Here is an 18,011-nt window from a genome sequence, read left to right on the forward strand (position 1 = left end):
CCGGGGCTTAGGTTTGTCTATGTCACTAACTCACTATGTTACCTAGGCCAGGTTGCTGCACCTCTCTGGGCCTGGGTTATCACATCTGTAAAACAAAGGAGTGGAGAATAACTAAAGGAGAGCAGATGGGTTTTATGACCTGTGCCAACATTGATAAACTGATAGTGACTAGCTGAACTATCACCATGTGTAGAAGGGAAATGTGCCAGGATAGATTAGTGATGTCTGCAACGGTACAACCACAGCAAGTACTGGCCATCCCCAGATTGCATGACTGCTGTGATTCCTTCCAGCACTGACAGTCTATGATTCTATAACTCTGACAATTTTCCTTCACTTGCAGGCTGACTGGCATGAGAAGGCTACACGCCCTGAAAGAAACCAAAAGCCTACAGAGGTGCTATCTCCTAGGCTTTCAACTTCCTGGTGGTTTAAGTTGACCCGTCCCAGCCTTGCTTAAATGGCTGTTACCCAAACCAGTTCTCCTTTAAAGGCAACAAACCCAGCTTATCCTTCAGCCTGATGAAAGACAGAAGTCCTGGGGAGTGGGGGCTTATGGTCCCAACTGTTTTACATGCTGCTTTATAAAAGGATACAGAGATATGAAGGTATATAGGACACATTTTTTTTCCTACAACTGACACACTTTGAAAATGGTGTTTTGTTCCTTTGACTTTCTTTGCCTCCAGAAGTAGAAAGTGGGAGCCATCGGGTTCCTAGCTCCATTCTCCAAGAGGAAAATAGATCCTGGGCTTCTACCTAAACATAAAAGGCTCTGCTCAACCCAGCACTAGGTTTGCCCCAAACTAGCGTTCTCATCCACAAAGGCACTTTCTGCTTTTCCTAGTATTTGACAAACAAAACTACATTTGACTCCCTAACACTCTCTGCCCAGGCAATGGGGTTTCTCAAATCTCATCTAAATACTCTCAGAGTTATTAGCAGAGATCAGAGTAAAATGCAGAGGAAATGTGTTTCTCTCTATTAATTGATTTAACGAACATGAATTACTCCAAGTTCTAGGCACTGTACTGAGGGTGCAAAAATAAGTAAGACGTGGGTCTTGCTTTCAAGCAACTCATTGTGCAAGTGTTCTGGGGGGGAGGGACAGGAATGAGACCCCAAGATTTCCCCTGTAAGAACAGTGTCTTCATGCCCCCCTGCCTGCCCATTTGTGCCCAGGAAGTTTGAAGGCATTGGACCTTTGGTATTGATGGTTTTCTGCCATTCTTCTTTGTCTCTGTTGCATGTATTAAAGTGCATTGTGTGTGCCTTGCTTCTGGCTTTCCTCATTGCGGACCATCGCAGGGGGTAAGGGGAGCTGTGAATTCACTGGTAGTCAGACAAAAACCAAACTGAGTTTATAGGTCACACCGCAGCTTCCTGGGCCCCCAGCCTGCAGGCTCCTGCCTCGGGGACCCACCCCTGGGTTTCCTGCTACTCCAACAACAGCAGTGGCCCTGGTGTGGCCTCTGAGCTCTGCTCCTCCCACCTCAGCAAGGCCAGCTTTTTCCGGGTGCACGAACCCAGGTAGCAAAGGTCTAGCAACTGAGCGCTGTGGGTTCCTCAGCACCTATGTGGGCTGTCAGGCGGGGGCTCATGAGGTTACAAGTGAAAGAACAACGTTCATCCACAACTCCCCCGCCTTTGCCATCTGCAGACTCCCATGTCACGTCCTCACAACCCAAACCAAAGAAAGGAGGCAGTGGCATTCTGAGTCAATGAGTTTAGGACAATCTAGATGGATAAGCCAGGTCCATCCAGGGGAAAACTATTAAAAGATTCCACACATCTTCACCTCATGTGCATCAAGAATGCCTGTTTCCAGAACATTCCCATCTGTTACCCTGGGCCATTCTTAGAATGTTTCTCTGAAGTTGCTAAGAACAAAACAACACATCCTCATTTTTCAGATGGAAAAAAATATGTCCCCCAGAAAAGGTATGTACCATGTTCAAAGTCATTCAGAGAGGCAGTGATATTTCTGGGAGCAGAACAAAGTTATCAGGAGTGCCAGCCCTGAGTTCCTTCTACAAGAGCACAGCACATCCCTGAGACAGGGAAGAGGGCTTGTTTTGAAGTTCAGCTAGGCTGAACTTCAGGATAGCCCTGTACATAGCATATGAATGAGCCACCCTCTGGCCTACTTTGATCATCAGCGAAAGGCATCCTAGTATTTTATAGGACCATGAATTTCTTCCACCAAAAGGATGCTCCTGAAAAGATTTAAGGCAGGAGCCAGAGGGGATTGCGGCTGCCTTCTGGTGTGGAGACCATGCTATCGTGGATTATAGTCTTCCAGAGCTTTCACGTGTAGAATCTCATGTGACCCCGAAGGAGTCTCCAGGAGATTAGTACACACGCTCAGTAGGTGGCAGAACAAAAGCCCCGGAGGCTGAGTCATTTGGCCTGATCCTTTGGCTCCCTCACGCATGTCTTTTCCATCCCTCTCTATAGCGAGTGCTCTCCACCTGCCTGTGTTGAAGCCCAGACGTACTGCTGCCCAAGCCACCTCCTGATACAGCCTCCTAGGGTGCAGCTGCGAGGGAACCCCCAGAAGTGCAACCCCACACCCCTGGCTCTGTCATTAACCAGATCAGCGACCTTCCGAATGTCCCTCACTTCTCTGGGCTTCAGTGCTTTTCCTATAAAATAACGTCTAAGGCTTCTACTATTTCTAAGATTGCATCTAATAACTCTAATAGTTGTTTTAAGGAAGGGACACCCGTAGAAGTAGAGGAAGGAGGGATGGATTCCCAGGGCAGAGGGTATATCTATTTTTGACATCACATTGTTGGTTTCCCCTGGAGGTAATTCTCTCCCCTGGGGATACCACTGAGCTCCAAACTCAGGGACTTTGAAGCTGGGATTCTGGTTTTCACAGACAGCTTTCTGGGAATATCTCAGTGCTCTTCTGTGAAAGAAAAATGTTCTCCAAACACAGTAAGTAAAATGGAGGTGCCAAAGAGAATCCAGGAGAAATAAGGTGGCTGCACTAGAAGATGCAAATGAAAGGTAAACCAGGGAAATTTTTTAAAGTAAGTAACTTTGCGTCCAATTTGAGTCTTAAAAGGAAACAGGCCAATTCACAGCAATGGATGAATGATGGAGACCAAAATAAAGACACTTCCAAAAGGCTCTCCTTAAGTTGTGGCCCTTCACCAGCCCCGTCCTGGTACGCTCCCGGCACACGCAGCACACCCTTGTCAAGCCCTGCTCTGTATCAGGCACGACCTGGGCACCGGAGTCTCTCAGACGTGCAGTCTCCCTTCCCCACCATGGGCACTCGGGCAGCCAGGGCCCTCTGTGTCAGAAGTGGGGAGATGTCTGCTCCATTGGAAGCCAGGGTGCTCCCCTGGATGTGACCAGGCCTTTTCTTATTTGGCAGACACGTTAGGGTACCTCTAAAGGCCAGACTGGACCACAGAATGACAGGGAAGAAGGATGCTGTGTCCAAGGACATGAGCTGTCCGGAGAGGCAGCTCTGCCAGGCTGTGCCCAGGGGTTTGTGTGCAGACTTCCTGGACACCTGCATCACTGTGGGAACACAAGGCGCAGTAGTAAGTGGCACTGTCTTCAGTCCTCACTGAGGAGATCACCAAGTGGAAGGTTTTGTGGGTCAGGCTGTACTGCACGGAAAATCTACCCCGAGCAAAATCCGCATCGTAGGATGTAGTGTTATCCCTGTACAGGACAAACTGGAAGGAACGATCTGGTCTTATTTGGTACCAGTATAAGTCTGGATCTGAGTATGTGGTTTGGAAAATGCATTGCAGTGTCACCTCACTGCCACTCGCCACTGTCTGCTCCTGGGAAATCTGGGTCACTTGGTTACACAGCACGTCCTTGTCTGTGAAGAGAATAAAAGAAGAAAACAGTGAAGTCTTACACTCCGCAGGCACTGGGTCCAGCACAGGCCCATCCGGAGGGAACTCAATGGGCAGAGGCAGGGGAAAGACACAGAGATGAAAATTAAAGGCAGAAAATAACTGGAAAATCCAGTGTGAATGAGAAAGAGCCCAAGCCTTGGAAAGTAAGAAAAAGGGAAACGGGCGATAGAACGAGCAGGACATGACAATGAGTGTACTTACAGAAAAACAAAAGGCTGAAGCCCACAAGAAGAATCATCTTCTTTTCATATCAGGGAGGAGGATATAGAAGAAAACTGGGCTCCTTAAATCTCTGAGACTGTCTCAGTGCTTCTGAAGGGAAGGAGATGGGAGGGAAGTGAGGGGAGCAGGGCAGCCCTGATGGTCACGTGACTGAATTAGCTGTAACTCTCTGGGGCGCATGCTTCCAACCCAGGAAAAGTTGTTGCTATTGTTTTTGTGGTCCTCAATCCATCCTGAACTAATCCTTTTGTAAAACACAATGAAAATGAATTAGTTTTTAAAAAAGAAAGAGAGACTGCAAGTCCAATGATCACGTACTTCGGTATCAAATTGCCCTAAAAGTGGCTTATCCTCCATTTCCGCATCCTCTGGTCACAGACCGGGTACCAGTCCAGGATCGCACTTTGAGTTGCACTGTCACACAGCACTAGCACAGCTGCACACACCTGAAGTACTCTATACATGGAATAAATGAATGAGGACCTTAACCTAGCCATACATATTTGTGTAAAAAGAAAAAGGAGAGGGCTGGATGAGGTCATTTCTAAAATCTGCCCTAGCCCTGAATTCTAGAACTCTCTGATTTTTGTTGTTGTTGTTATGTTTTTTTGTATTTTTTATTTTTATACAATTTTTAAATGCTGCACTCCACTGACAGTTATTGCAAAATATTGAACTCTTCTATTTCTCATGCTTGAGGGAGTGCTGTGGTCCTGAGAGCGCTCCCTGCACTTCCCACAGCTTGATTTCCATCTCTCCCTCTGCAGCACACACTTGGCTCCAGCTGGAAACTTCTCCCCCCGGAAGCAGACCTTCCCAGTGGGTGAACTGCCGTGAGCGGGTTACAGGCTCGCTGAGACAGTGCTCACAGTGGACACTGGGACCTGGGGTGGCTGGAGCCCCGGAGGCCAGCCCCTCCCAGCCACATTTCAATACAAATATTGTCTTCTGGGTAAGCCAAGACATGACAACTGCTGGGAAGCACTGCCCTAAAAAATAGAAGATCGGGCTTCCCTGGTGGCGCAGTGGTTGAGAGTCTGCCTGCCAATGCAGGGGACACGGGTTCGAGCCCTGGTCTGGGACGATCCCACATGCCGCGGAGCAACTAGGCCCGTGAGCCACAATTACTGAGCCTGTGCGTCTGGAGCCTGTGCTCCGCAACAAGAGAGGCCGCGATGGTGAGAGGCCCGCGCACCGCGATGAAGAGTGGCCCCCGCTTGCCGCAACTAGAGAAAGCCCTCGCACAGAAACGAAGACCCAACACAGCCATAAATAAATAAATAAATAAATAAATAAATAAATAAATAAATAAAATTTTTTAAAAAAAATAGAAGACCAACTTGCTCCCCCAAACCTAGGAGTGTTTCTAGGAGTACTTCCGGAGTTCCTTTGTCTCCCTGGTCCCCCACCTCCAGTTCATCAGGAAGGCCTGTCAGTTGCACCATGAAGTGTGCCTCCAGTGCACCCACTCCTCTCCACCGCCACTCCCACCGCCTCCCACCAACACCACCATCTCTTGTCAGGGCCACGGCAACAACGCCCCTTGTCAGGTCCCCTTGCTTCTGCTCTGGCCCCTGGACCATCTCCTCTGCAGGTCTTTATAAAATGTAAATCTGATGATGCCAGCAGGGCCTCCCTTCCTGGGCCTGTGACCCACTGCACATGGTGGGATCTCTGCCCTCTGTTCAACCTCCTTGCACGTCCTCTCCTGCCTCTGTCACTCCGCTTCAGCAGCTGTGGCCTTCCTTCTGCTCCTCTACCTGCCTCCCTCTTCTAGGTCCCTGAAACTCTGCTTCCAGGTTTCCACACATCTCAGCTCAAAGAGGCTTTCCCTGGCAAGTAAATTAGTCACTCACCTGGGTACCCAGAGTCACCCTCGATTTCACCTCTTATTTTCCCTCACATCACTATTTGTCATCATCAGGTTTCTACACGTTTATTATTTGTCTTTCCCTTCTCACCCCATATATGCATACACATACACCATCACGTAAGCTCCATGAAGGCAGGGCCTTGTTTATCTTTTCACTGATCTGTCCCAGCCCCTAGGACTGCGTCTGCCACATAATTGACAATCAACAAATATTTGTGAACAAGGGAATATAACTTTGTCCACTTAAAAACTCACCAATGGCATGGATAAGTTTGCCGAATTTTTTTTTAATTATTTTGTCGAAGTATAGTTGATTTACAGTGTGTGTTAGTTTCTGGTGTGCAACATAGTGATTCAGTTTTTTATAAATATATATATTCTTTTTCATATTCTTTTCCATTATGCATTAGTACAGTGTACTGAACATAGTTCCCTGTGCTATACAGTAGGACCTTGTTGTTTATCTATTTTATATATAGTAGTTTGTATCTGCTAACTCCAACTCCTAATTTATCCCTCCCCCAACCCCTTTCCCCTTTGGTAACCATAAATTTGTTTTTTATGTCTGTGAATCTGTTTCTGTTTCATAAATAAGTTCATTTTTGTCATTTTTTAGATTCCACATTTAGGTGATATCACATGACATTTGTCTTTTTCTGACTTACTTCACTTAGTATGATAATCTCTAGGTCTATCCATGTTGCTGCAAATGGCATTATTTCATTCTTTTTTATGATTGAGTAGTATTCCATTTTATATGTATATATATATATATATATATATATATATATTTAGGTTGCTTCCATGTCTTGCCTATTGTAAACAGTAAGGTTGCCAGATTTAGCGAATAAAAATACAGGACACCCAGTTAAGTTTGCATTTCAAATGAAAAACAAAAAAACTTTTTAGTAATCATTGGGACTTGCCACATTTGGGATATATTTACTCTAAAAAGGTATTCGTTGTTTATCTGAAATTCAGATTTCACGGGACATTTTGCATTTTATCCGGCAGCCCTTGTCGTGAAGATTAGCAAAAGTGCACACCAGGAAGTCTGCAGCCCCAGCGTGAGCAGCCCCAGGCCCCCCGCTGTGGAAGAGGCAGGGTCAGCAACGGGGCTGCTCTGTCTGATCAGCCGCTGCCAGGCCTGCACTACCCCCTGCAGGCAGGTGTCCCCTCTCAAAGGCACCAGCCCCTCTGCTGGGGAGAAGGCCACTCCAGAACTTCCCGCTCTCAGACGTTCACGGGCTCTAGCAGCCCCCAGTCAGTCTCTGGGAGTCTGTCCCTGTTCTAAAGGTGTTGCCAGGCATGATATTCATGAGAACTGAGTGTCCCCTTCCTGATCCAGGCAGTATAACAGTTAACACATTAAACTGCTGCTCCTCTTCTGATGGCCCAACCTCAGTTACATCTGCCCATACCCGAGAACAGAGCAAAGGGCTTCAAAACCCTCACTCAGAGGGACAAGCCCTCTCCCTAATCCTTCACATGGAGACCTCCTTGGGTGGCACATCATGAAACTCCCCACCATGGTGTCCTTCCAGCGTTCCTTGAAAGGCGTCCCTTCAGGAAGGGCACTTCTCAGAACAGCAGTGCAGTGTCATGGTTAAGGAGTGGGGTTCCGGATCCAGACTGCTTGGGTTCCTATCAGCTCCAGCGTGTACTTGCTGTGTGACCCCGAACACGACCTAACCCCTCCAAGCCTCACTTTCTCCATCTGTAAAATGAAGTTGATAATGATAATACCTTTTTCACAGGACTGCTGGATAATTAAATGAAATAACACATGCAATACACCCAGCAAGTGATCTAAGAACGCTAGGCATTGCTGTTGCTATTGTCATTTTTATGAAATAGACTGATGAATAAATTTCCTGAGAGCTTGAGTCTCATCAAAGACGTTCAGAAATAAGATGCTGAGTAAATCTAAAAAATAAAGTTGTGAAATCTGGCAAAAAAAACAAAAACAAAAACATGTTGTACCAATCGATGGCAAAAAAAAAAGTGACTCACATCTTTCATTTGCTGTCATTGCTGTAAGCGTGTCATAGAGCTCTGCACTCCCCCAAGACCTGAGCCAGCTGCACTCATCCCAAACCCCTAAGAGCACTGGGAACATGGGAAATGAGCCTGCTAGCCCACTGTCCTATGTCTTCCAAAGGTTTCAACAGGCTTGTTCATGGGAGACCACAATGTACAAGAGAGTGACCGCCAAAGTTTAGGGCTAAGAGAGACTCAAGATTTAATGACCCATTACAGACGTATTGTCCTTGAACTTCCCTACCCCATCTCCCTTAAACCTATCTGAGCAGTTCCCGCAGTCAGTGAGCGCCCTGGACTGACTTTCATTAGCCCGAAACCACCACTCAGCAGAGGCCTTCAGACCTGGCGGGGTCCCAGGGATTTGGTAAACAAGCCACTCTTGTCCCAGGCTTGGAGCTTGATCACTACTATCACTCAAAAAAAGGGACTTTTGGGCTTCCCTGGTGGTGCAGAGGTTAAGAATCTGCCTACCAATGCAGGGGACACGGGTTCAAGCCCTGGTCTGGAAAGATCCCACATGCCGTGGAGCAATTAAGCCCATGAGCCACAACTACTGAGCCCGTGTGCCACAACTACTGAAGCCCACGCGCCTAGACCCTGTGCTCTGCAACAAGAGAAGCCACTGCAATGAGAAGCCCGCGCACCGCAACAAAGAGTAGCCCCCGCTCGACGCAATTAGAGAAAGCCCGCGTGTGGCAACGAAGACCCAACGCAGCCAAAAATAAATAAATAAATAATTTTTTTTAAAAAACGGACTTTTCTCCCAGTTTCTTCTGAGGTGGGCAGCTTTGTTTCTGACCTTACAGCGCCCTCTGCTGTTCTAATTAGCCCATCTCCATAAATGGGTCATACTAGAGGTTGGCAGAAAATAGGTCAGGGGAGGAAAATATTCTTTGTTCGGAACTTAAGTCAAAGTTGCTGCTTCTGTCCCCCGATCCCCTTTCAAGCCTGACATCGGCAGGTGCTGCTCTGTTGGCCCAAAGGACCCATCCTCCCCAGTCACTCAGAGTACTGTCTTCGAGGACATGAGATAGCACCCCACAAGGGTTGATGGACATTTCCCTGTCAAGCAAAAGCCTACTGCAACAGTGAAGGACACAGGGAAATATCTTTGGATGGATATGGACAAACATATCTCTTTTTTATGAAAGAATAGAAATGTGATTAAAAGGAGAAGCTTAGAAACATCTGAATGTGTGACAACGGGAGTGAGTCGTCTAGAGAAAGGGTTTCTGCATCACTTTCTTCCTGTGCCACATTCTGTTCCAGGAGCCCCGGGACAGACCTGGGTCGGTGGGTAAGAAGAAGCATGCCAGGGAGGGACCAAGGTCCAGTAGATGTCTTCCACCCCCAGGACCTCTGTTTGGGGGAAAAATCTTGCTGAAGGCTCTTTAGGCAAGAGTAAGCACGAAGAACGCTACCTCGGTTTGTTTCCCAAAGCCTGCGTTTGAAAGCAAGCTGTGAGGACAAAGAGATACTCCATGGTTTTACTGTTGCCACCTCTGGAGCAGCCTATGGAAGGAACAGTCTTGGTCCAGCCAGGTCAGTGATACCTTTCATGATGGGGCTGTGTGGGACCTGGCCTGACCCTTGCCAACCAGATTTCTCAAGCCATCGGCAGGATCTTCTCTCCAATTATTCCCCAGGCACGAGGGCAAACAGGTTATATCTCAATTACCAAGGGCTAGCAGTTGGTAGTAGCTATCTGGGGCACAGTTTTAAGAAGGATTGTGAACTATATGTAAAATAGATAAACAACAAGGATTTACTGTATAGCAGAGGGAAATATATTCAAAATCTTGTAATAACCTATAATGAAAAAATCAGAAATATATTTATATATAGAACTGAATCACTTTGCTGTACACCTGAAACTAACACAATATTGTAAATCAACTATACTTCAATTAAGAAAAAGAACTGAGGCCACATCTAGACTCAGAGGGGAGGAGTGATGTGTCTATTAGCAATATCTGCCCCAGAAGCAGGAGCAGGAGGTAACACCACACCACTCTGTGTGTGCCAAGACCCCTGCTCTAGAGGTCAGTCCTGTAATGAGTCCCGCAGAGAAAGACTAATCAGAGCCAACTCTCTGTTGGGTTATCCTTTTGGTAAAGGACAAATTTCTAAATCTCTATCTTTCCCTTGGCTTCCCTGAGACCTCACGGGCCATTTGCCCCACTATCAATTGCTGTGGCCTGCAGCCTAAGAAATAAAATTTTTTAAATGAATTAAGATGTTCTATACTGCTCTTTAAAATTTTACACCCTGCGCCGAAACCAAGTATCTCCCTTGTGTGGCTTATTCACTGTTTAACAGAGATAATCATACCTGGGCTGGCCAGGAGAGGCACTAAGGATGGAGACTACCCAGGGAAGATCCCTGTTCTCCTGAGACACAGGAAGGAAGAAGGCAGGATTGGGACTTAGGTGTTCTGAGTTCTAACCTCAGCTCTGCCTCTATCTACTGGCATGGGCTTGAGCAACATTACCCCTCAGGGCCTGGGCTTCTTCATCCTTAAACTGAGGACATTGGCTCCGGCAGCTGCTAAGTTCCCTTCCAGGTCTTGCATTCTAGGATGCTAATGTATGAAGCTGCAGATCTATCCTGAGAGAGTTATGGGTTTATATTCCCCTCTGCATGTTGCTTGAACTCCTCATTGCCCAGCAAGGGGAAAAAGCAAAGCACACTTCTTCACTGGGACGTAGCATCATTTCTTGATGAAATATGTGTGACTCATCAGAGCCTGGAGGTTCGTGCCCAGATGCCAACTTGGAATCCAGTTATTATTGCATCTGGGAGAGAGAAAGTGCTGAAAACAGCCTTTGGGGAGAAAAACAAAACAAAAAAAAACATTAATTTGGAAAAAAAAAAAAAAGAAGAAGTCTCTGCAGAGTGTGCAGAGTGTGATAACATTTCGATATCTTATTTATCATCTTCCTCCCTGAAATCTACTCTGCCCCCTCCTACCTCTGCCCTGACAGAGGGAAGGAGGGCAGACCTTTCCCAGGAAAGATAGGGCACCTGTGGCAGACAGAGAGCTGCCTCCGACTAGTGAGGAAGGAGAACGAAGTTGATGCCACATCCCTTTCAACCATGCTGTCGCTTCTGTTTTTTGTAAAAGTGTTCACTCCTGTGGGAATTGGGTTAATAGGAAACTGACATTTGGAGCCAAGACTAGAGGAATCTTGAAACTCAGTAAGTAATATCCGGCAGAATTAATTTTTTTTCATCTGAAAATTGTCAGAGAGATATTCAAGGGTTCTTTAAGGAATAGGAACAAAAGATTAATGTTTACTACAATTCAGTTCAATTTAACAAATATTTATTAAGTGCCCACAGTTTTTCCCAGGGATCATCTGGGCCAGCTTCTGAGGAGCTGGTATCATTGCCCTAAGGCAGGAGGGGTTTTGTCAACGGATGAACAAGGACAGCAGATTTACCTTTGAGACCCAGACACAGTTAACTGTGGCCCTGAGTAAGTAGCTTAGCTTCAGGGGAGAAAGAAATGTACACAACAGCATGAATATTCTAATACACAAGATAATCAAGAATGTTATTTTATGATTGGCTTTAGCACATATTTCATTATTTTGTAGGGCAGGTTTCTCTTCTCAACTGTAAGTTTTCTTGATCTATTAAGTCTATGGGGGGAAAGCTTTTCAAGAATCAATCATACATTTCTGAAATTAGGCTCGCCGTCAACACAGGAAGAAGTGGTACTTTTTGTCTTTCACGTAATGAAAAAGGGGGCCTGGCATCCCTCCTATACTTGATGCCCACGGGGGTCTCCTTTCCTTTTGTAGGTCAAAACTAACGATGAACCACCAGCCAGTTATGGTTTTTATAGATCTGTACAACAGGGTGGGCAATAAGAAATTGCCTGCGAGATATTCAGGATACAGGGGTCTCAGTTGCCCAGGAAGCCAGAAAAGAACTTTGGACACCGCCCCCCCCAACATGGTTGGTCCTGCTCTGCTCATGGCCTGAGTCCTGGGCTGCATTCGTAAGAGAAGGGCAACCCTAAGTGACCTTGCTCATGAAGCTGGCCCCCTACTGTGCCCCTAATCACACTAGAGACAGACTGCATCTGAGAAGGGGAAGTCACAGCCCAGCACTAAGAGGGACTTTTGGTAAAGGGCCCAGGCACTGTGTGAAGAGCACTGAGAAACCCACTTTTGGGAAGGGGACTCAGTTAATTGTAAGCCTGGGTGAGTACCTCCATTTCAGACGTAGTGTTAACAAAACCCCCTCAGCATCTAACATCTAGCAACCAGAGAGCTGACACCCTTGGCTAGATGATTAATTCCCTTATCCGTTGGGAAAAGACTGTAAATATCAGATCATTTTTCCTGTGGGTAAGCAAGAGCGTGTAGTTTATGTAAAGGCTTCAGCTCCTGTGGGAAGGAAGGAAACAGGAAATTTACGTTCGGAACCGGGACTCAAGTGAGAGTGAAACTTAGTAAGTACTAGCTTTAAACCAAAGGTGTCAGTTTATTTGGTTTGGTTTTTGAATTATCTGGAAGCTCCAAAGAAAGGACACTTCCCCCTGAGGATTTGGTTCCAAAATTTTGACTTCAAACATCTAAGAAGATTTAATGTTAAGGCAGATAGCAGGTTTGGAAAACTTTATTTCCCTGTATAATAAGTAGAGACCTACTTTTCTATTCTCTGCTTATTTGTTTTATTTCGTTTAGGAAATGGGGAGGAAGACTAGACACCCTGAGGGGAAAAAATCCATTTGCTCAGCATTTTTGGATAGATTAGGTCCAGAGAATCAAATCAAAGACTAACAGCTCAGAAAGTCCTTAAAGACCACCAAAATCACTTCTTTAATTTTGCAAATGAGGACAGTGAAACTCAGAGAGGTTTGTGAACTTGCTCATGGTCTCACAGCTGAGCCTGGTCCAGGGCAAAGCCAAGACCGCTCATAGCTCTGGGCCAGGCCAGACCCAAGGGAAAGAAAACATCATGGTTCTTGACTAAGCAACTTCATTTGAACCCCAAACATTCTTTATCCAAGACTTAGCGAGCTCAAAACAGAACCACCGAGTTCTAAAGGGAGATAACATCATCGCATGCCTGTTTGGGGGGGAAAGGTGGCTAAAGTCAGAATAGCTAAGCTCGATATGAGGGGAAAGGTGCAGCCATCTGCAGACTGAGGCAGAGATGCAAAAAGCCAAAATGAAAATGCTGGTCTTGTCTTCAGACAATTGACTGTGACCATCAAACACTACCTATAAATTCCGCGGAGCTAATTTCTCTCCCAGTGGGATTTTATATTCTATGATAGATTGCATCAGCTATGCAATTACTTTGGACCACAGAATGTGTATACAGAATCGGCTTGCTGAGCCTTCTTGTGTCTTAAAGTGGCAATCATCTCTGGACATATCTCTCAGCGCTGAAGCTCTGGGCTACCACAAAGAGAGACACCATCACTTATCCTGTCTTGAAAGCTTGGAGGCTGAAGGAAATTTTTAGTTCTTGGGAAGCTCTGCAAAGCTGGGTTCCTTAAATTAACCCCATAGGTTTTTGCAAAGCCCCTCAACATTGTGTTCAGCAAACCAGTGGCTCTAAGATGACATTTGGGAAAGGGACTCAGCTCACAGTGTATCTTGGTAAGTGGAGGACAGCACTGAACCCTCTTCTTGAAAATGATATGAGATCCTTTTTACAGTGACTGATGGGGATGTGGCTTCCTGGCCCATCTCCGCTCATATTTAAATCCTGCCTGGCTAAAAGATACCCTCTCCACATCTCCCAAAATGGTCCAACCATGAAGTTGCGGCTGGATACAGCTTTTGCTAAATTCTCACAAAATCACTTACCCTCCTCATCAAACTGCTTGGTGGTTCTTCTGTTGCCCTCACAGCTCTGCTGGTTTACCAGTTAGAGGAAGAGAAGTGCCCACGGGCTTTAGGATTTTTAGGTCATTGTGAAAAAAGGAACATCGTCAATGTGTTTGGCTTCTGGGGAGGAAAATATTGATGATTTATTAATTGCTTACTATGTGCTAGGCAATGTGCTCCATGCTTTCGATCCATTACCACAGTCAACCCTTATACCAGCTATGTGGGTTAAGTGCTATTATTATCCTCATTTTATAGAAGAGAACTTTTTTAATTTTTATATTTTATAGAAGCACAGAGAGAGGTTGAGTAACTTCTTCAGATTGACTCAGTGAGACAGAGGGCCTGGAATTTAGTTCTTGAGACTCAGCTTCCAGAGCGAAATGTTTACCAGTTGGGGGGATTATGTTTGGGCGGGAAATCACTGACACTTTGGCCTCTAGAGTTGCTAAAATGATCCCTAGAGAAGTGTGCTCTCAGCTAAGCAAGCCAGAGATTGAGCGGCAGGACCACTGCAACCCACCGACAGAGCCTCGTCTGTATAACAGCGTCACAACGCGGCGGCGTTCTCCCCACTTTACAGATGGGGAAGTGAGGGGCAGCAAGTTAAGGAACTCGCCCTGGGTTTCAAACCCAAGTCTGTCTGACCCCAAAGCCTGAGCTATTTCAATTAACTGCAACTGCCTACCAACTAAGCTAATCAGTCAATTAATGAAGGTAATCTAATGTTAGGTAAAGATGGATTAAATTGTTTCCATGGTCCTCCCCACCCCCTTTTCAGGAATGACAATACAACTGTGTAATTGCACAACATTGTGTTTCTGCCTCTGTGCTTCCTCTGGGAGAGCGGGAGGAGCCTGGGTTCCCAGCACCTGGTGGAAGGGCCTTGGCAGTATTTGCAAAGCAGTCTGTGAGGGGTGTAACTCAGGGCGGATCTGAAAGACTCTTCTTTGGAAAGGGAACGAAACTGACAGTAAGCCCATGTAAGTTGGAACAACTAATGCTTCCAAATTTCTCTCTGGAACCCTGATTCCTAAATTTTCCATTTTCTTTTATGACGCAAGTCCAAACCATGGCAGCCCCATTGGTGGATTCCAATTGAAACAGCCGTTGATGTGTACCTACCTCCCGTGGGACTCTGCTGTTTACCCTCACGTGCTATTTTATCTAATAAACCAGAGTGACAGTGCTACTGCAGCATTAAACTAAGGAGTCAGACTGATAGAAAGTTTAATTTCGTGTTAGAACTGGTAGAGTTTTCCATGGGACTAAGAGAAAATCAGTGAACTCTCTGAGCCTCTCGTGTCTCCCTCTGTTAAATGAGGGAGGCAGTTCCTACTCCTGTTTTACCAGAGTAGGCATGCTGTGAGGGAATGTTGGTACATTTCCAACTAAGTGACAATAGTGCAAGGAAGACGGAGGGCCGCAGAAGGTCCATAAACTTTACCACCAGACCCTCATTATAAAAAGCGCTTTTATCAAGGGGATTCTTGGACGATAGATAAACATTTAAGTAGGTAGTAAGGGGAGCTTGGGCAGCTAAGTTTTTTCAGAGTCTCGTGTCTTCGTGTGGTACCACAGCCACTAATAAGCTGACATTCGGAAGAGGAACGACCTGAGTGTTAGACCAGGTATGTTTTAAAGAAGACGGCTTGTTTCTAAACATAAGCCACCACTCTTAAAAATTCAGTGAAAGGTCACTGAATTACTCATCCAGTGATTAGTATCTTTGGGGACTTGGGGCCACAGGTCTTTCTGGCGAACATGATAATGAGGGCAGCCTCTGATGGAACCCCTTCAGGGCTGTTTCTTCAACACCTTTAAGCCCTTGGAAATGTTAAAAGCTGGTTTTTGTTGTTGTTGGAGATGTGTGTCTGACAAATGGAACCTGAACTAAAGTTTTAATGTGTCGGGGCAGAAAGCAGTTAGGAAGAAAGGATCTATTAGACTAAAGTACATAGCAACATAGCAACCCGACCCAAAGGAAGACAGTGAGATACACCCTATTGATGTAAACGACTGAATGACCACTCTCGGGTGAGCTACTTGTCTTCCCAAGGCCTCCATGTTGGTGCAATTAGGGGGAAAAACTGTCTAATCCCCATAATTCTCAAATTCTTGGAGCCACACCAAGTTGAGTAAAGCCATGTAAGATTTTCTGGTGCTGACGCTGATCACAAGCTGATATTTAGGGAAAGGGTAAGATTGAAAGCAAATATTCAAAATAGTCAGAAAGATCATGAACTGCTGAAAACAGGCCCCAGGATGCTGTTAATCACTACGTTTCTAACTGGGACTTTTTCAGCCTTGCCTTGGCTGAGCTCATCAGAGAAGCCCCTTTGGATACCCACTCGTTTCTGTGCCCCTCAGTGAAAAGGGGCAACTTCACTGGGAAGTGTCAGGGAAGGATTCCCTAATCTTATATAATAACAACCCTTCTCTCCGGCTTGCAATAACCAGAGGGAGATTTTGAGTGCTACCTACCACTCTCAAAACAAATCGATTAATTCACTTGAATGTAGCTGAAATGTTGCTCCATGAGGGAGTCTCTATTTACTACAACAGAAGCTCACTCCAGACAGCTGTCTGGGGTTTAACTTTTGCTTACAATTCATAAGAGATACCAACTACCCAATGGATACCTCAAAGTAAAACTTCTACTTTCATGGCCAAATTAGTATCCACATTAGAAAGGCTAGAATCAGGATGTCCTAGTGAGTATTATGTTAGCTCCAGACGACCTTCCTGAAGTCCCTTATGCCTAAAATAGCATGAGATTAAAAAAAAAATGTTTCCACGCTGACCTGTGTGTCCAGTTGCTAACTAGAGTTCAAAGAGCAAGCCAGTCAGCTACCGTGTTTCCGAACTGGGTTGGATATTTACAGTCCTCCAGACACTAGCAATGATAATCAGAAAAGGCACATGCTATTCCATTTTTATTTATAATTCTCATCTCTCCCAGAGAACTGTTATAAATTTTCTCCCAGAGGTGTTATATTCATCCTTCTTTTGGTGCCTTTATTTGTGATGTGTACAGAGATGAAATATTGGTTGAGATTCAAAAAACATCTATGAGATTTACCTTAAGCTTTGCCTGTCAGAGAGATTCTAAGAGCTACAAAGATGGGAAGCTGACATTTGGGAACTAGATTTAAAAGAAAACTCAAATTAATCCCAAGGAGCAACGCTCAGCAGATAGTTATTTAGACATAAGCACGTCAACCCCGCAAGCCTAGTTGCTCAGTTGGCTGCACTGCCCTTATCTTGGGCTTGCCTGGAAGAGTAATAATGACTTGCTCACCCCCAGACCTGTCTTGGGAAGAGAGAAATGTCAGCCTCCAGCCCTAAAAACTCCTTCTGAATTGGTTCATTTCAATAGAGTTTATCATTACACATGGTGTCCTGGAAGTCATAGAAAAAGTGCATTAGAAGCTTCAGCAAATGGAAATGAAATGTAAATTTAGATTGTAAATATAGGACTGCAGTAAATAGACAGCAAGAAAAAAAGATGAAGAGATTAGAAACTTACCACATTTCTCTAACCCTAAAGGGGCTGTTTCTATGAATAGTTTAAAACTATTGAAGAGGAGGGGGGAGGAGGAGGAGAACAGAAGCAAACAGATTTTCTCCTAATCCTTTCCTCTTTGCAAAATTGGAAATTATTTTTCAATCAAATTTCCCTGAGCAGAAGAAAGAAACCATGTCTGCTTTCAGACTTCAGGGTGCATGGGGGGGTGTCCTCTAGAACTGATTCTGAGGAGGGCTCCCTGTGGGAGACAAGTGCTGGCAATGTCTTGGGGGAGGGGGGTGGAATAAGTCCAAAAATAAGTCCAAATAAGTGTGCAGAGAAGAAGGGGTCACAGGACAGGATTTCCCCTGGATTTTCTGCCTTGACTTCTAACCTTTCCTGTCTTAGCCAATGGATTAAGTCCCAGATGACTAGGGTCCCAGACCCTAGGATTCAAACCACCAATTTCAAGGAGGAAGCCAGCTTAACTTCACTCAGGGGACCTTGTGTATTCTGATTTGAAAGATTCTTTTAATCCAGCTGTTTTTAGGGAGAGCTCTGTAAAAGCTGAAGGATATTTAAAAAAAAAAAAAAGTTAAAATTCTGTGAAGTGGAAATAAAGG

At 45.4% G+C, this 18,011-nt stretch overlaps 1 protein-coding gene and 1 gene segment (V, D, J or C); both read left to right on the forward strand.

Moving 5' to 3' along the window:
* Nucleotides 1–1,271, forward strand: part of LOC132359564 (T cell receptor delta constant-like) — a 61,154-nt gene extending 59,883 nt beyond the window's left edge. Inside the window, exon 7 of the C gene segment in view lies at nt 344–1,271.
* LOC132359565 (T cell receptor alpha chain MC.7.G5-like) overlaps nt 1–18,011 on the forward strand; it is a 259,427-nt gene that overhangs the window by 172,341 nt on the left and 69,075 nt on the right. The window lies entirely within an intron of this gene.

The sequence above is a fragment of the Balaenoptera ricei genome, chromosome 2 (assembly GCF_028023285.1).
Source record: "Balaenoptera ricei isolate mBalRic1 chromosome 2, mBalRic1.hap2, whole genome shotgun sequence".
In the NCBI taxonomy this organism is placed as follows: Eukaryota; Metazoa; Chordata; class Mammalia; order Artiodactyla; family Balaenopteridae; genus Balaenoptera; species Balaenoptera ricei.